Below are 20902 nucleotides of genomic sequence, written 5' to 3' on the forward strand. Positions count from 1 at the left end.
TGTGCCTTCGAAATTGTTGATTTTTATGGCACTGGAACGATAGACCTCCTCGATGACGTAAGGACCTTCCCATTTAGAGAGAAGTTTTCCTGCAAAAAATCTTAAATGAGAGTTGAATAGTAACACATAATCACCTACGTTAAACTCACGATTTTGTATCCTTTTGGCATGCCATCATTTAACTTTTTCTTTGAACAGCTTGGCATTCTCATAGGCTTGGGTTCTCCATTCATCAAGTGAGCTAATGTCAAACAACCTCTTCTCACTGTCAAGTTTAAAGTCATAGTTAACCTCTTTAATATCTCAATATGCCTTATGTTCAAGTTCAAGAGGTAAGTGACATGCTTTTCCATAAACCATCTTATACGGAGACATACCCATAGGATTTTTATATGCAGTTCTATAGGCCCATAATGTATCATCAAGTTTCTTGGACCAATTCTTTCTAGATCTATTCACAGTCTTTTGCAAAATTAATTTGAGCTCTCTATTGCTCAACTCTACTTCACCACTAGACTGTGGGTGATAAGGAGATGCCATTATATGATTAACATCATACTTAGAAAGCATCTTACGGAAAGCACCATGAATAAAATGTGAACCACCATCAGTCATAAGATATCTAAAGACTCCAAACCTCGGAAAAATAACTTCTTTAAGCATCTTAATAGAGGTGTTATGATCAGCACTACTAGTTGGAATAGCTTCTACCCACTTAGTAACGTAATCAACATCAACAAAAATATGTGTGTAACCATTAGAGGCAGGAAAAGGTCCCATATAATCAAAGCCCCAAACATCAAATGGTTCAATAACAAGTGAATAATTCATAGGCATTTCTTGACGAAACTAATATTACCTATTCTTTGACATTCATCACAAGACAAGACAAGCTTACGAGCATCTTTGAAGAGAGTAGGCCAATAAAAACCGGATTGCAATACCTTATGTGCAGTTCTATCTCTAGTGTCTGATAACACCATCTACTCCTTCTTTATAAAGGTGTGGGTCATCCCAGAAGTAATGTCTTAAATCATAAAAGAACTTTTTCTTTTGTTGGTATGTGAAACTAGGTGGTATAAATTTAGCACCAATGTAATTAGCATAATCAGCATACCATGGAGCAGTACGAGAAGCATTAATGACTGCTAATTGTTCATTAGGAAAGCTATCATCAATAGGTAGTGGGTCATCAAGAACATTCTCTAACCTAGACAAGTTGTCTGCAACGGGGTTTTCATCTCCCTTTCTATCAATAATATGCAAATCAAATTCTTGGAGCAAGAGAACCCATCTAATAAGTCTAGGCTTAGCATCTTTCTTTTCCATAAGATATTTAATAGAAGCATGATCAGTGTGAATAGTAACTTTGGAATCAACAATGTAAGGTCTGAACTTATCACAAGCAAATACAACTGCTAAGAACTCTTTTTCAGTAGTAGCATAATTTCTCTGGGCAGTATCAAGAGTTTTACGAGCATACTGGATAACATTCAATTTCTTATCAACTCTTTGCCCTAGAACAGCACCTACAGCATAATCACTAGCATCACACATAATTTCAAAGGGTAAATTCCAATCAGGTGGCTGAACAATAGGTGCAGCGTTCAAAGCTTTCTTAAGTAATTCAAATGCTTCTACACAATCATCATCAAAGACAAAAGGAATATCTTTTTGTAATAAATTAGTCAGAGGCCTATAGATTTTAGAAAAGTCCTTAATGAACCTCCTATAAAAACCGGCATGACCAAGGAAACTTCTTATACCTTTTATGTCCTTTGGACATGGCATCTTTTCAATAGCATCAACTTTAGCTTTATCAACTTCGATACCTCTCTCGAAAATCTTATGCCCCAAGACAATGCCTTCATTAACCATGAAGTGGCACTTTTCCCAATTCAAGATGAGACTAGTGTCTTCGCATCTCTCCAAAACTCGATCAAGGTTGCTCAAGCAATCATCAAAAGAGGATCCATAAACGGAGAAATCATCCATGAATACCTCACAAATCTTTTCACAAAAGTCAGAGAATATAGCCATCATGCATCTTTGAAAGGTAGCAGGTGCATTACATAAACCAAAAGGCATATGTCTATAAGCAAAAGTACCGACATGGCAAGTAAAAGTAGTTTTTGATTGATCCTCCGCTGACACAGGTATTTGAGAGAAACCAGAATAACCATCTAGAAAGCAAAAAATGTGTATGTTTGGATAGTCTTTCTAGCATTTGATCAATAAAAGGTAAAGGGTAATGATCATTCTTAGTAGCTTTATTTAATTTACGGAAATCAATTACCATCCTATAACCTCTTATAATTCTTTGCGGGATCAATTCATCTTTATCATTAGGAATGACAGTAATACCTCCCTTTTTAGGAACACAATGGACACGTGTACGAGATAAACGCGCATCGCTCGGCCCCCGACCACCAACCGTAATCGGGAACTCCCCGATATTTTCCTCGCCCTCGCTTCTACCATGATCTTTTCCATCATGGATGACCCAAAGAATGTCATGCAGCTGCGTCTCCGGCCCGCCCAGGATGAAAAGCCCAGTTTATGTCATGATATTTTGTCATAGAAGTAGGAGCCCACCACATCTATGATGATACCGGGTTTTGCCAAAATTATCGTCATAGAAGTGTCATAAGTATGATAGAAATTTTTTTCGTTCGACCCAAAATGTCACAGATGTGTCTTTTTTTGTAGTGCCACCACTTAGCGTCTGCACATGACATGTGCTCGGCAGACTTCAAGCGAAAGCCGACATGGGTGTAGAGCACGACCTGACTAACCACACAAGTTCCTAGTCCAGGTTTATAGCCTATTCAGGTTCCATCCGTGGGGAGTTCGACCGAGGTTTCCACTACGACCCCGAACGATGTGTATAGGGTTCCCGAGACACCAAACGGGCGCCTCGGTACATCGGGCCACGTACCTGCCACTTCAAAGAACACCCTGAGGGTCAACGGTGTGCACGGCCTCCGGTATACTACAAACACTACAAACTACTTGCAACTCCTGGACAGAGGACGGGGGGGTTAATAAGTCGAGTGGGGTCATATTTTAGGGCCCAATGTGTGGTAGTAGCTAATCTTAAATTGCACATACATATCTCAGTTCTTAGGGACGGTTCCAATGAAACAACCCACCATGTACTCCTACATGGCCTCTCATCTATACCTTTACCAAATTGTGTTCAACACTTCACTCTCATCACCGACACAATCATTTCACTCTAGCCCATCACCCAGATGAACCAGACCTGACACGACTCTAAGCATAGCAGGCATAGCAAGGTAGGAAACACAAACATGGCTCAATCAACTACTACACATGCTAGTGGGTTTCATCTAGTTACTGTGGCAATGATAGGTCATGCAGAGGAAATGGGTTTAGCTACCACAGCACACAACAGTTTGAAATTTTCTTGTCTTAAATACAGTAAATGAGAGAAGGAGCGAGAACATGGGATTATATCGATATGATCAAATGGTGGTTGCTTGCCTGACAGAGTGGTCGAGGGCTAATGTCCTTCAGTTGGATACTCGCAAATATCCTTAGGAGCAGAACCTACCGCGGAAAACACACCGGTAACACAATCAATACATGGCGATATGAACAATATGATGCATGCATATGACATGGCAAAATGGGTGTGTTCGGCTAATGCAACTACAAACAGATGGGTTTGAGTTAGTTTAAACCAAAGGTTCAACTCCAAACTCAAACTATGAATTCAAATAGTGCATTATCATGTTTTGATCTAAACAGTAAGTTTAAGTTGTTTAGACATGCATGAAACTAGTACAGATGGATAGATTTAATTTTTCTGATCATTTTTCACATATATAAATCTTTTCATTTGGAGCTACAGATTAATTTCTATGATTTTCTGAAGTTTAGAACAATTTCTGGAGTTTTCTGAATAAGTTTAAATCCAGAAAAGTCTTTACTACGTCAGCACTGCATCAGCAGGTCAACAGGGTGGTCTAGGTCAAACCTGACCAGTGGGGCCCACTCGTCAGTGACTTAGTTAGTTAACTAACTAATTAAGGTTAGATTAGTGGCTAACCTAGGTTTGACCAGGGGCGGGGCCCACATGTCAGTGACCCAGGGGGGTCAAATCCCTGGTCAAACTGAGTCAAATCGCCGGTGTTTAGCCATTGACAACCATAACCGAACACGGCAGAGGGCGTGGGATTCGTACTCCGACGACCAAATGAGTGTCAGAGGCCATCTACGTGAAGCCTGGAGAGAGTCGCATCCAGTGGTTGGGCTTGGGGTGGCCGAAAATGACACTAGCGACGAACTTGGCGGCTGCCGGAGCTTGGGCGAACTCGAGGTCGTCTCTACGGTGAACATGAAGGCATGCAGTTAGCATCTACATGCTCTACGTGGTGCGGTGAGTGCAATGGACAAGATGGCCCAGCAGTTGCGTGGCTGGAGCCAAGTCATCGGCGAGCTCTTGCGGCGGCGTGTGTGGGCAAGCTCAGTGTAGTGCGTGTAGTACAAGGTAGCGAGAACGAAGAGGGGGAGGACGAGCAGAAGCTCACAACGATCACAATAGAAGGGTCAGCATGGTCGGGGAGGAGCTGGAGCGGTCAAGGCAGCGAAGTGGATCTCCGATGATGGCAGAGCGAAGCGAGCTCGATGCAGCGTCTCCAGGGCGAGCGAGTGCTCGGGGATAGGTCTGCTCGAGCGAGTGGACGACGGAGAAGCCCCTAGACATAGAGGGGCGACGAGGAGATGACGGTGGCTGCGGCTACGTTGACGGCGCGGGCGCGCCTGCTTCGGCAATGCGTCGGCCATGGCGGGTGAGAGCGAGGGAGAGGAGTAGGGGCGTGAATGAGCTGTCGGGGAGGTCGGGGCGGCGAGCAGGAGGTCATCTACGCATCCAGCAGCTCGGTGGCAAGCATGTCGAGGCATGGCGACCACCATTTCATTTCATGAATATTTGGACATTTAAAATAGTATATAGAATTTAAATGCCCAAATGCAAATAAGATATGATTTAGTTCAGTGACCCAAGTTGTCCTAGAAAAATGCGGACCATTTTTGGCAGAGGTTCTAGACAAAGGCAAACATAGTGAACATTTTTGAAGGCATTTCAGGTTCATTGAAAAAGTATTTTAGTAAACCCTAGTTGGATTAAGTGGTGTTGTGGTTTCTGCCATCCCCATTTCAAGTTTCTGAGAAATTTAAACATGATGCAATCACTCTAATGCAGGCACTGACTAGGGTTGTGGCAACTCACCCCCACTCAGAAAAATCTCATCCCGAGATTTAGGATTCGTCACAAAGAAAGTGGGGTACTCGAGTCGAAGACAATCCTCCCTTTTCCAAGTAGCTTCTTTCTCGGAATGGTGTGACCATTGAACCTTGAGAAACTTGATGTTATGGCGTCGAGTGGTACGCTCGGCTTGATCAAGGATACGAACGGGATATTCCCGATATGTGAGGTTATCTTGGAGATAAAGCATTCCGTGGTCCACTCCACGGATAGGATCCAAGAAGCAACGCCTGAGTTGAGAAACGTGGAAGACATCATGAGCTCTGGAAAGATATGGAGGTAGTTCCAATTGGTAGGCAACTTCTCCTTGTTTGGCAAGAATGCGAAAGGGACCAATGTAGCGAGGAGCCAATTTGTCCTTGAAACCGAATCGATGGGTTCCCTTTAGAGGAGTAACCCGAAGGTAAGCCTTCTCGCCGACTTCATAAGTCATGGCCTTATGTTTATGATCATATTGGCTCTTTTGACGAGATTGGGTTGTTTTCAACTTTTCACGAACAATGTGAACTTGCTCTTCTGCTTCCTGGATCATATCCGGGCCAAAGAATTGTCTTTCCCCGGTTTCTGACCAGTTAAGAGGCGCTCGACACCTTTGTCCATAGAGAACTTCAAAAGGAGCTTTTCCCAAGCTAGATTGATAGCTATTGTTATAAGCAAATTCAGCAAATGGAAGGCATTTCTCCCAATCCATTCCGAATGAGATAACAGAAGCTCGGAGCATATCTTCCAGAATTTGATTGACGCGTTCTACTTGACCACTTGATTGAGGGTGGAAGGCGGTGCTAAATGAGAGACGGGTCCCCATAGCATTTTGGAAACTTTCCCAAAATCGAGAGGTGAAGAGACTTCCATGGTCTGAGTTAATCTCCAATGGAACAGCATGAAGTGACATTATTCAAGAGATATAAAAATCTGCTAGCTGACTAGCGGTTATACTCTCTCAAATAGGTAGGAAATGGGCTACTTTGGAAATACGATCGATGACGATGAAGATAGCATTATTCCATTTCTTGATCCTGGGAAAACCGATGATGAAATCCATACCAATTTTATCCCATTTCCATTCAGGAATAGCTACGGGTTAAAGGGTGCCAGTAGGCCGTTGATCCTCTGCTTTAACACGATGACAGACGTCGCAACTAGCAATGTATTGAGCAATTTCCCTCTTCATCCTAGTCCACCAGAACCTCTGGCCTAGGTCCTGATACATCTTAGTACTACTAGGATGAATTGTGAGAGGGGATTCATGAGCCTCGTAAGGGTCAACTGCCATAAATGATGGTTCTTGGGAACCACTAGGCGGTTCTCAAAGAAAACAACACCTTGGTCATCCATAGAGAAACATTTACCAGCTCCGCTAGCAATGTTCTCCTGGATGCAGATTATACCTTTATCACGCTTCTGGGCAGCTATGATTTGACCCATAAGGGTAGTTTTCACCACCAAAGTAGATAGGAATACTTGAGGAACAATGTGAAGGTTAAGCTTCCGAAATTCCTCATGGAGAAGTGGTTGACTTTGTTATAATATCAGGTTGTTACAATAAGATTTATGGCTTAGTGCATCAGCCATGACATTGGCTTTTCCTGGGGTGTAAGTTATCCCTAAGTCATAATCCGTGATCAACTCGACCCAACATCTTTGCATGAGATTCAACTGCGGTTGGGTGAAGATGTATTTCAGACTTTGGTGATCGGTGAAGATTTCACAAAAATTACCAAGAAGGTAATGTCGCCATGTTTTGAGTGCATGAACTATAGCTGCAAGCTCTAGATCATGTGTGGGATAGTTTTCCTCATGTGGGTGCAACTGTCGTGAAGCATAGGCAATTACATGACGATCTTGCATGAGTATGCAACCTAGTCCTTGTCGCAAGGCGTCGCAATAGATAACAAAGTACTTGGAGAAATCTGGTGGTACCAGTATGGGAGCAGATGTCAGGCGTCTTTTCAGTTCAAGAAAACTATACTCGCATTGTGGGTTCCACTCGAACTTTTTATCTTTCTTGAGGAGTTCAGTTAGAGGCTTAGCAACCTTGGAGAAGTTCTAGACGAAGCGATGACAGTAGCTCGCTAAGCCAACGAAACTCCGAACTTGCTTGACTGTTTCAGGTGGAGTCCAATTAAGAACAGACTGAACTCACTCAGGATTGACAACAATACACTTACCAGAGATTACATGCCCTAGGTAAGTCACTTATGGCAACCAAAATTCACATTTAGAGAATTTGGCATAAAGGCGATGCTCTCAAATTTTCGTCAATACCAGCCTTAATTGCTCGACATGTTCTTCCTCATTCTTAGAGTAGATGAGTATATCATCGAGGTAAACCACGACGAATTTATCCAAGTACTCCATGAAGATCAAGTTCATTAACCGAGAGAAAGTGGCTGGGGCATTGGTTAAACCGAAAGAGATGACAGTGTACTCGTATTGGCCATAACGAGTAACAAAGGCCATTTTGGGAATGTCCCCATTCTTGAATTTGATTTGTTGGTAGCCCAACCACAAATCCATTTTGGAAAAGGCTGAGGATCCACCGAGCTGGTATAACAGGTCATTGATCCTGGGGAGCGGATACTTGTTCTTTATGATGACCAAGTTGACGGGTCGATAATCTACAACCATCCGATTCGTAGCATCCTTCTTCTTGACGAAGAGGATGGTACAAGCCCATGGAGAGGAACTAGGACAGATGAAACCCTTTTTCAAGGACTCATCGAGTTGTTTCTTGAGTTCAGCTAGTTCTAGGGGTGCCATCTTATAGGGTCTCCTAGATATTGGGACAGTTCCTGGAACAAGATCTATCATGAACTCGACATCCCTGTCAGGTGGAACACCTGGCAGTTCTTCTGGAAAGACATCCAGGAAGTCATAGACTACTAGAATATCTTCAAAGTCTGGCAGAGGGCTGGCATTGAGGGAGTAGAGCTGACGCTCAGACACTCGGGTCAAGACATTGACTACCTTGCCCGATGGATGTGTAAGTTGAACAGTCCTAGAGTAGCAATCAATCTTAGCATGATCGACTGTCATCCAGTCCATACCTAAGATATTATTTTTGTCTGAAGACTTGAGAGCTATCAAAGATGCAAGGAAAAACAGTCTATCGACAAAAATTTCATTCCCATGGCTTACTCTAGGAGTTTGCCATCTAGACCCAGGAGTTGAAATTTCCATGGTGGTGGGCATGTCAAAAAATGCGGTGTTGTGCAATCGAGCATAGCTCTCAGAAATAAATGAATGGGATGCTCTAGTATAAAAAAACAGATGTCAGATGGAAATTAGCGAGGAGTGTACCAAGAACGACGTTGGGATCATCCTTAGCCTCCTCAGCTGAGACACCTTCCCTACTGGCTTCCCTACTGACTTCCCTACTGGCTTGCCACGGCCAACAACCTTCCTGGACTGGTTGGGGTTGTTGTTCTAGGGACAGTCTTGCATATAGTGACCAAGCTCTCCGCACTTGAAGCATGTCATAGTGTTGGTGCGTGGAGCAGCATTGGCAGCTGATCCACCATAAGCCTTAGGCGGTGCATACTACTAGGTTGGACGAGGTGCCTCATAGGATGGCCTTGGAGTGAATCTGGGTGGCAGAGCTGTGTTTGGCTCCCACACCCGGTGCTTCTGAGAGCTAGAACCGGATGAGGAACCAGTATCACGGGAGTGCTTGCGTGTAGCTCCATAGTAAGTCTGGTCTGTCTCAGCACTGATAGCCTTGTTCACCAGCTTCTGGAAGGAGGTGCACTTGTGCAGACAGAGATCACGGCGAAGCTCGGGGCCGAGTCCCTTTCGGAACCTCGCTTGCTTCTTGGTGTCGGTGGACACTCCTTCAGGAGCATAGCATGCTAGGTTTCCAAACTCTCGGCTATGGGCATCCACGATTAGCCTGGCTTGGGTGAAGTTGCAAAACTCCTCCCTCTTACGATCCATAAGACCTTCTGGGATGTGGTGCTCATGAAAAGCCTCGCCGAAGTGTGCCCAAGTGGTAATATGGCCAGCTGGGCGCATAGCCTCATAGTTTTCCCACCAAAGGCTAGCGGGGCCCTCAAGGTGATAAGTAGAATAAGTGACCTTGTCAGCTTCGGCTACGTTGGCATAACGTAGCTTATGGGTGATGGTGCAAAGCCAATCATCTGCATCGAGGGGCTCGACAGAATGATGGAAGGTTGGATGGTACAACTTGATAAAGTCATTGATAGACACCAAGTCATTCCTTTGGTGATTTGCAATGTTCTGCTCAATGCGTTCCAGCAGTCGGTTGGTCTCGCGTTTATTCCTTTCTGCCTCCAACATAACTTTAGCCAAGGAAGGTGGATGAGGAAGATTCCCATCCCTAGCCCCACTGGCTTCACCCTGCTCCTGGGCAGCAAAGGGTGCATTGGGTGTTGACCATCCTAGGAAAACAAAGCAACGGTTTAGACAAGGATGGCAAAATTCTGACATAGGAGTGCAGAATGTAATGGATGACACGGAATACAGAGATGTTCATCTAAACGACATGGTAGTATAGAAACTGCCATATATATACCTTCGGTCATACACACCATACATATTCTAGTACAAGCCCAGGCTAAAGTACAACTACGGTGAAAGAACATTACATCTCATCAGAGGCATTCCAAGCTCCTATAGATTATTTATCTACGCCTCTGGAACTCAGTAGACACTAAGTCATATTCCACAAGACACGTAGGACTGTGGAGATACAACTATTACAATACTACTACTGCCATGATCTAGATCAGTCGTCTCCGTCTCCGTAGTAATCTTCATAAAGATTACTCCCGTAGCCTGGACGTGGAACATGAGGATCTGGAAACTCCCGGTCGCGTTGGGCCTGTGGACCATAAGGACACGAATGTGTCCTTGGTCCCACGACTGGTGGCAAACGACGTCCACATGGAGGTGTAATGCCTCCAACATTAGGGTAGTCCATACAGGCTGGCAGATGAGAACGTGCCGGTTACAAATCCCGCATATCAAGATACCCAGTCTGCACGACGGGTGCAAGCTGTGTCAGAGTGGCCTAGTGGTCCGCTCGAGTGTTGTAAAGCTCAGTTTGGAGGGCACGGACCTCACGGTCCCTTTCCTCCAGCATCTCTATGGTAGTCCGAAGGCGCGACCCTCATGAGCGGCCTCAGTGTAAATACTAGTAACCCTCCTGACCAGGAAGTGCTGCTGCCATGTAGCAGAACTCAGTATCCTGAAGTGACGCGTGTCCAGCTCGAATGATAGTCATCATGGAATAGGCAGCGTCTTGAACATACATCTCCACGGTAACTCCGAGACCATATGACTAGTGAATGGGGTCAGTAGCTCCGGGGTAGGAGGGATATATCCTCACTGTGCAAATGTACTAGCTCTGATTAAAATCTCGATACTCCTCCTCTAGCCAGTCTCGGTCATCACGCGAACCAGCACGACTGTGTGACTAGGCACATCAATGCACCGGGTCAGATGAACCACCTGATGTGGGGTGCGGGAAGCCATCTGAAAACACATAGTAATGCAAAGGCATTAGAATTTCTAAGAGAAAACGGACAGCATAACGGCTGTAAATGCTCAAAAAGGATTTTGATACATTTTGCAAAGGATTGCATAGTCACTCAACAACATCATATCAAGGATCTGGGTCCAACTAACAACATACTGAAATAGTAAAAACTGAACCGAGGCTTGGAACCAACAATCCTATAAGAGTGTACGGATTATTAACACGTAAACCTGATAGAAAGATGAGATCCTAGTCCTTAACTCTCGTGGAATGAATAGTCTGAATCAGATCAGAATGACATGAGGTAAAGGAGTAAAAAGAGCCTTACGTTCATTCCCACAATCAATTCTCCTACATATAACTAAAACATTTCTAGACTTGACATCGACCAGTTTGGCTTGATGAATCTACAGGTAGTCCAGCTCTGATGCCAACGCTGCCAGGACCCTGTTTCTAAGTCACGCCGACCTAGCATGTAACACATCATATCACTTTGCGGCCTCACGCACGGTATTCCCATGGGTGCCACCTTACCTGGCCCGGGACCGTTTGCGCCTCTTGGGTAACGTATATGATGGTGTCGCTAGCATCCATATGACAGAGAACCCAGGCCGACATGACTAGTCGTAAACCCAAGGTGGCGCTAACTTATAGGGACATGCATACATGACCCAACAACGAATACTAGTAGAAAAATGCCCATCTGACCCGGTTGCAGAGGCCCATTTGTCCCAATTCTAGAACTGGGACTAATGGGTCGGGACTAAAGCCCATGACCTTTATTCCCAAATCGCTCACGAACCGGGAAAGATGGGGCTCCACGTGGCCGCTGCGGCTTGCCCAGGAAGGAGGGCCTTTAGTCCTGGTTGGTAACACCAACCGGGACCAAAAAACATCCACGCGTCAGCAGTTCAGAGACTGGGGTTTTTGTTTTTGTTTTTGAAGGGGGGGGGTTGGGGGTTTTGGAGATTTCATTTAATTAAGGGTTTCATATATTGTCTTAGCTAGCTAATAGAGAGAAGTGACCTCTCTTATCTCCATGCTTGGTCGACGCTACGTACTATACGTATAGAGGACTCGACACGCTAGCTAGTAAGAAAATGAAGGAAACCATTAAGTACAGAAGATCATCATGAACACATATAGAGAGAAGTGATTGACCTCTCCTTCTCCGAGAGATTGGTCGAGCAATAAGTTTTCGTATATCTATCCGACGCTACTAGCTACATATATACAATATAAGATCTATTACAATCCTTAAAGTTTGGAGCCAAGGTCCACATGGTATTCTCCGGCTTTATTGATGACGTGGTCAAGAAAGAATCCCGTCAATTCCTCTTGAATAGCTTTTATGAGATCATGTGGTAGGAGCTCATCCCGTAGCTAGCAGATCTAAATTGAAGAAGAGGGTCAATACATGTGTACGAATGAAACTCAACACATGATGATGGTAATAAAATACAATTGTGAATATTTTTGCTTACGCACTTGATATTGTTTTTTAGAGTAGCCCTACTTATTCTTGGCCGTCTTGTTGTAGATGAACTCGCAAACGCAGTATCCATAGAAATTATTTCCTCGTTCCTGCCACAAGCACTTTACGAGAAATAGAGGTCAATCAAAATGATAAGCAAGCATGCTAAATGGTATTGATGAAACTAGCTACAATCAATGGGAGATGCGCGGAACTAGGTAGTAGTACTTACTTTCGGTTGTTTAAATGTCAGATAGGTCGGCAGTCCCAGACAAACTGTGGTGAACTCTTTCCAAACTCTGCTAGACAAAGAAAATAATTACTTGATATCAGGAAATGAACAAAGTTGCTGATATGGTGCGATAATGATTGATTGAACTTACTTCTGGAGCATTCCATTCATGTCCACATAGTCCTCGGGATCTTTTCATCTCGAGTCTAAGACGGTTACCTCTCCCTTCTCAAGCTTAATCACTAGGAGAATAAAGTGGAAGTTGTGCACGCATGCACAACTCATCAATTACATGACTATAACCTCGAGTAATAAGGGAAACCGAATATGCACAAGACAGTAACACTCACTTGAAGTTGTAAGGAAAGAGTATTTTATCTTTGGTTTGATTTTTGAGAAACAATTTTAGAAACTTGTCCTTGGTTTCTGTGACATTCTTTTGAACTGTCCATTCATGTATGACATTTGGGTTAATGAACCCAATGTCATAGATTTGTGCTTTTCTGCATTCGACGATCTTCAATCTACATAAAATAGTGAGGATAATTATATATACATGCAATGAAAGAGCTGAGCTATATAGAGAGAGACTTAATTACAGAAAGTAGTACTTACAGACAGTAGCTATCCACAAGTGATTTGTCGAGGGCCTTTTGATTGTAGAACTGGAAAAACTCGTCAAAATCAACAGTTAACTGTTCTTGGCCAATGAAGTCGTGGTCCTCTTTAATCAGCGTCAACAAAGCATCCTTCCCAGACTCGCTGCAGGTTTTCATGTACCAGTCATGGAATCTTCGCATCATCGTTGTTAGACCAAGAGTATCTTTGATGGGAGGCTTCCCGTAATGGTATTTTAATTCATCCACCTCCATTGTTTCAAAATCTACATCGTCGGGCAGGTAATCACCAATAGTGAAACCGGGCAGCAGCGGCTGATTTGCGACGATATCATTAGACACCTTGAGCGGGGGGAATGATTTGTTCTCCTGTTCTCCAAGCTGGGGAATTTTTGTCCGACTTCTTCGTTCTTTTAACCTTTTGTCAGGTTAAGTACTTCCCGGCTAGCGCGCATCTTGCAATGTCTTTTTAAGACAGCGGAGATGGTTGTTATCCGGCAAACGCGGTGGTGGTCGCTTTAGGGCATTAATAGTGCAATTTGCTTTCACCGGATCTATCTCCTCCTCTAGAGGTGGATGTTTCATAGCTCTTCGCATTTCAAAGAAGTCCTTCACTTGGGCTTGAACGATCAACTCATTTTCCTCCACGATCATCTCGTATGGTAACTTCTCCACAGGTGTCGTGGAGTTATCACGTCAGATGTTCTAGTGTGAGGACTTAGTCGTGGAGCCATCGCAACGAGATTAGCTTAAAAGGGTTAAACCGGACAAACGACATGGGGAGTTTATACTGGTTCGGCCCCTTGCGGTGAAGGTAAAAGCCTACAATCCAGTTGTGGTGGAATTGATGGGGTCTCGATGATCAGGGAGCGAATCCATTTTACCTAGATCTCGAGTTGTTGTTTCTTGTCCCTGAACCCGCCGCCGAGTTGTCCCTTTATACACAGGTTGACACCCAGCGGTTTACAAAATCCCGAGGCCGGCTCATACATGTGTCTGGCTCGGTTTATACTCTTTCCTATCTTACAACACAAGTTACATGGTACAGGGCGGTTTATGTCTACGGGCCCTAATCCGCCTTTAGGCCTTGGGCCCTTGAATCTCAATAGTAAAGCGTCATACTCCTTGTCTTCATGGGCTTCAATGCGGATGACTCCTTATGACTATAACCCGGCCCCTCCTGGGCGGTTTATACTCAGTAGTTATATCCCCAACATTAGGCCCTAGATTGATTTGAACCTGTTCATGTCAATCTTCTACACTTAGGAAAATTTCTTCTAGAACATCTACATGTGAACCTTGTAAACCATGACGTCATCTTCATGTGAATCTTGTAAACTGTCGTGACATCATCTTCCAAGATTGTAATAAACCTCCATGATGTCACCTGCTTATTAAAACCGTATATACTTCCCTTTTATTAATAAACCTCCGAAAATCGAGGTGACAGCTCTGTCACATATCCATTTTTTGGGCTCCTCGATTCCCGCGCCTATTGCTTATCCCTTCGTCTTATAATAGGGCTAAGGGTACCTTTCTTTTTCTCCCCTTGCCCCTTCGCCTTTCTTCCACCTCACGTCGCCTCAGTACTCGAGCACAGCTGCAGCCGCCGACCTTCGCCTCTGCTCCAACAACGGCTGCTGCATCAACCTGATTTGACCAGAGAAACGCGACACCTCTCTGCTACTCCCTCAACCTCAGTAAGTCTTCTTCCTCTTCACCTTAGATCTACCATTAGGGTTTCGGTGTTCTTCAGTGTTCATTGCTGCCACATGAGAACTTGATAAAACTTGATATTCCCCCTGTGCGGCCGTAACTATAATCCATTTTCCTCATCACAACATCTCTTTTTCAGTAAAAAGATCCCATTTGGTTTTTAACTATTCTGCTGTCACCATTTAGGGCTTTGGAATTTTCTCCTTTTTAGAACTGTGGTAGATCCAAAATTACAATACCAATCTGTAAAACCTGTTTGTGCAACACTTAGGAATTTTTCAGATCTGTAAATTCCACACCATTGTAGGCGATTTAACCTTTAGAAAATGATAACCCGCCAGGTACCATTAGCCCTCTCTTAAACCACCGATTTACCTTTAAAGTCAGAATCCGGTTTAACACATACATACGTTTCACTGTATTCTCCCTTCATCCTTGCACCGGTTTATAAGTGTCAATCATGAATCTTAAACCGTCATTGATCCTCTTTTCCGGCTTGTCGTTTGAAATGGCCAAACAGTTCTATTCTTGCAACTGGGTCCCTTCCCGAGTTACAAAAGAACAGTTAGATGGGTTTGCTGCCACTGGCGTTTTAGCAAAGAAGCAAGTCATACATTGGAGAGTTCCCGGTCTAGAAAACCCTCCTGAACCCAAGGATGGAGAGGTGATTGTATTTGCCGATCATCTGGGCCGAGGGTTTAGCCCTCTCGGATCAAAATTCTTTCGTGATGTACTTGCTAGCTTCCAGATCCGCCCTCAAGATATTGGACCGAACTCCGTGTCCAACATTTGCAATTGGCAAGTATTTTGCGAGGTTTATCTGCGAGAGTAACCAACCTTTGTGTTTTTCCGGGACTTCTTTTACTTAAACCGCCGTACCGAGTTTACAAATGGTCCCAACACTGAACTTGGCGGCATTTCAATCCAGAAGAAGAAAGATGTCAATTTCCCTCACGCCAAGCATCATAGCCACCCCAAAGACTGGAATCAGACTTGGTTTTACTGCCAAAACACAGCTCCGGATGGTGAAAATCCTCTGCTGGGTTATCGTCCACACTGGCTTACCAATAAACATCTAGTCCCTCAACAACTCACCGCAAAAGAACGATCCGGTTATGCACCCCAGCTTGCAAAGCTTAGAGCTTTTGTTGCAATTGGATTAACAAGTGTTGATTTTGTTTGATGCTGGGTTTCTTGGAGCATTGTGCCTTTAAGACGGCACGCCGGTTTAATGTGTAAATACACATGGGATCTAAACGACCCTCAACGTCATATTGACATCCAGCTCACTGATGATGAAGTCACTGAATCTGTCAAGAAAATGCTTGATTAACCGGTGGCTGTATGCAGCAAAGTAGGGCTCAGTCCCTTCTGTACTTCCAACAAACCGCCAGCTGTAAGAATTGCATCACTCTGCTTAACCCGTCCTCTTGTAATCACTCTAATATATCCTTTGATAATCTTTGCAGGGCAATGATCCATTTTGGAAGAGGAAACCGCAGGATAAACCGGAAAAGCCGCAGGATAAACCGGTGAGAGCACCTCGTGTCAAGACTAGAGTTACAAAGAAGCCTACAAAGAAGAGAACCACCGAATCCCCTGACCTGCCAAACAAAGAAGAATTTGATAATATGGAATTAGTGGTAGACCTTGACTCTCTTGGTTCTTTTTTCATACACCTCATTGATAATGATTATTATCAGGATGATGCAGAAGCCAGCCGCGCTGGTGATGCAGAGGTAATTGTTCTATCTTCCAACTCAGATCATGTGCCAGTACCAAAAATCCGTCAAGCAGTCCGGAAAGTAAAATTTTCACACCCTCTTGCTTATTCGGATCCGCACTTTCTTCTGTAGACATAGCAGCATGAAGCTCGCTGCACAACCCGGCATAGTGGCCAAGTGGTTACCTCCTCCGGTTTACCGAACTCTCCGGTTCACAAATGCCGTCAAGAAGTCTCTTGTACTTCTAATACACTTTATCCCAAGGCGGGTTATTTCCAATATCCTCTTAATCCGTCTGATTCAAATTATCAGGGAACCTCCCATTCATCCTTCGGCGAGTCATCGGCCACACAAATCCCTACCCTCAAGACTGTTCCTGGGTAAGCATATTATACTTAACCCTTTATGCCTTGTATTGGTTTATTGTACTAACCTTTGCATCTGTTCTTTTCAGTGCCAATGGCAGACTTAGCAAGAAAGCCAAGCAGACTAAACCGGCCGATGATAATACGGCCACCGAACCGGAGAAGACCTCAGAGGCGCTTGATCTGAATGCTGATACTATCCTGAATGATCCGGCACCTCAGGCTCAGGGCACTTTTATTGAACCGGGAGAGATAAATCCGTCGAGCCAGTCTGCTGATCTGCCAAGCCCATCTGCCGATCCACCAAGCCCAGCAAGAACAACTGCTAAACTGCCAAGCCTAGGCAAAACTGTTGATGGCACCACAGATGATGTTGTGATTACCAGTTTTGGTCATACTACTCCCGGCAACCCTGTCACTTTATCAAAGCATAGTGCCAAGGAAGAATTTTTTGCTGTGGACAAGGGCAAGTGGAAAACCGATTTATCAAGCTATGCTCACCTCAATGCTCAGGACATCCATTCTGTATATTTAAACCGCCTGTACACAAGCCGCAACTATGAAGCCAATTTAATAGGTCTGATGAAAGAACGATATGAGGTAAATATCCATTACTTTGCACAAGTTCGTTTTCCTTAGAGCTGACTTCAATTATCAACTCCAGTAGCCCCCAAGGGCCATTTCATAATATGAATGTGAACCGGGACTTGTAGTAGGATAATATTGAATTTTGCTTGTGTAGCCCCCATGGACCGGTTTATACCTTTAGGATGAACCGATACATCTTCTGTCACGCATTTTCCAAAATTTCCAATAATCATCAATATAATCCGGTTTATTGAGAAAAAATTCCATAACTTTGAATTGATCCGATATGCATTAGCCCCCAAGTGCCAAGTGTATAACTTGTTATGTGCTTGGGACTTAAAATATCAGTTGATAAAAAGCAATCCGCATTAGCCCCCAGGTGCCAAGTGTATAACTTGTTATGTGCATGGGACTTCAAAGATGTACAACCAACTCATTAACTGTCTCTTGTAGGCTGATCTGACCAAAAAGGAATCTCGAATCGCCGACCTCCAAGAAAATATTAAGTCCCAGCAAGCAGAAACCTCCAAGGCCAAAGAAGAGCTGAACGGCGCTTTAACAGCCATGGAACAATTGAAGGATGCTTTAAAGGTGAGCGGGCGAAATGGGAGACTGAAAGAGCAACTTTGCTAAAGCGGGCAGAGGATGCTGAAGCAGCCCTTAACCCGGTAACAGAAGAACTGACTGGCTTGAAGCGACAGATCAATGCTATTGCCTCTGCTATCTTCGGTAAAAACCTCTTCATAAGCTTTAAACAAATAACAACCATTAAAACTGTCGATTTAATAATACTTTGACCATTGCAGGTAGCCATGTTGCTCATCTTGGTTCGAACATGCGCAAAAAACTGAAGGCTACCTATACTTTGATAGAGCAGTTATATACCCGCGTTCAACGGGTCATCTGCATAGCTTCATACAATAAAACGCCTCCAACTTTAATCAAGGAAACATTGGCAAAGTTATCCATGACGCCTGCCCAACTCGAGGAGGTGAAGAGATCAACTGCAAAGGCCGGTGCTCTGTCAGCATTGACTTGGGCCAAGGCTTGGATATCTGATCTTGATCCGAAAGACATTGGGAACGGCTATCCCAGCCAAAAAGAAGATGGGTTAGACTTTGATAATGATGCCCTCAGGGCTTTGACGAAGGAAATGCGTCCACTTGCAAGTAAACTAGCTGAAGAGACTGATTTGTCTTTCCACCGGTCGATTTATGACACAGACAACAAACGGATTGATGCATCTGTTTATGAAGTGCAAAATCTTATCCTACTAATCTATAAGCATACTTACACCCCTGATGTTGAACCATCCACCCTTATAAGCGATGAAGATGTCTTCTAAGCCTTAACTGGGATTGACTGGGAAACCATTGACTTCCAGCCACTGGGTGGAGAGGAGGAGGGTGAACCGGCGTAGGACGATCCACAACCTTCAAGTTAGCCTGAGGAAGAATCATGATCCGGCGGCCGGTTTAGCTTCTGCACACTGCAATCTGTGTGATAAACAATTATCCTTTTGGGGCATCAAATCGCCTTGTAATAGGCTAGTTTAAACACTTGGTCTGCTATGCCATCGTGCATATTCACTTTGCCTGATACTATTAATCCATCATGATAATGCTATGTCGACTTATGATCCTTAGCAGTTTTATGCAATCATGTTTCTGCGTATAATAAACTTAAAATTGTCCTAGCGGTTTACCGCCGGACGGGTCATAACACCCAATATAAAGCCAGGGTTTATAACCCAGGCTATGCTTTCAAGAATAATTAAATATGAAATACATCATACCTGTGACATTGAATCACATTGTTGATTTATCAACTTTATTGTAGTAAGGGTGATAACCCAAATTTTGAGTGCCGATAACTCCCACCATGCTGTGCTGGTTTATAATGAAGTCATGTCGGGTTATAATAAACACCGGATGACCATACTGGCGACTTATAGTCAAAGCCAGACCGAGTTAACAAACTCCGGTTTATAATTGATCATGTACCAACAACTTATAGTTGAAAGCCAAGCTGGGTCAATTGACACCGGTCATCCTTGTAAGTTTGTGCTGGGCAACTCAACAACCAGACCGGTTTAGCAAGCACCGATTTAGATGTAAATCTCATCGAAATAAACATCAAAAAAGAAAGATTTGCGAAAAAATATGCAAAAAAGGCGAGGCTTTTCATGGGCTGTCAGGCCACTGAGTTAAACCATTTTACAAAGCCTTTTAAGATGGACCTCACATTAACCAATCGTCGCTTTAACTTTGACAAGTTCAGGGTCTGTATAAGATTGACTTGTCAAACATTCGGCGGGTCATACCAGGATTACCTGGGCGGAGTGACTTACTTGATGAAGGCAGGTTAACCCGAGGTTTTAGGTGAATACACCTGGCTTCCAAGCCTGGCTTTTATAGCCTATTGCAAGGTGTAGATTCTTTGTTCTTGTAGAAGCAAAGATCCCCCAAACAACATTTTGAGTTGTGCTCAATGGGCGCCTATGTTTGAATTGTGCTTTTGTAATGAACTCTCTTTGGCTCCTTATGATGTTGGGTATTAAGCCCCCAAGCTTATGATTGAGTTGTGCTCTTTTTTGTAGCTTTATAAGCCGGATTAATGGACAAACAGAGCTCCTCTTTATAAGCAGAAGCCCCCAAGTAAACAAGAAATTTTTTAAAGACGAACGGCAGAGGCCCTTCTTTAGCAAGGATGCTGGTTTATTATATTGATCATAATATATACATTGTAAAAAATATGTACATAATAGGAGACTATGGCTCAGGTGTAGTAAGGCCGAAGATGAGCAATATTCCACGGCCGGTGGGTCTCCTCCTCCGACTTGCGTGAGTCTTTGTGCTCTCGAACATCGATAAGGTAGTATAACCCGTTGTTCAGATTCTTGCTGACCACAAAGGGCCCTTCCCAAGGTGGGGATAACTTCTGCATGTTGGTCTGATCTTGGATAAGCCGGAGCACTAAGTCGCCTTCTTGAAAAAGCTCTGGTTATAACCCGGCGGCTGTGATAACGCCGCAAGTCTTGCTGATAAATCGCCGAACGAGCTGCCGCAATATCCCGTTTTTCATCTAACAGGTCCAATGCATCTTGGCATGCTCTTTGATTGTCCGATTTAACATAAGCTGCCACTCGGGGCGAGTCATGGCGAATATCACTTGGGAGAACTGCTTCTGCTCCATAAACCATGAAGAAGGGTGTATAACCCGTAGATCTATTGGGGTGGTGTTAATGCTCTATAATATGGAAGGCAACTCTTCCACCCAACAATCCAGCGTCCTCTGCAAAGGGACCATAAGCCAGGGCTTGATACCCTTTAGGATTTCTTGATTTGCTCTTTCTGCTTGACCATTGGACTGGGGGTGAGCCATTGATGACACATC

The sequence above is a fragment of the Triticum aestivum genome, chromosome 1B, assembly GCF_018294505.1.
Source record: "Triticum aestivum cultivar Chinese Spring chromosome 1B, IWGSC CS RefSeq v2.1, whole genome shotgun sequence".
Classification (NCBI taxonomy): domain Eukaryota; kingdom Viridiplantae; phylum Streptophyta; class Magnoliopsida; order Poales; family Poaceae; genus Triticum; species Triticum aestivum.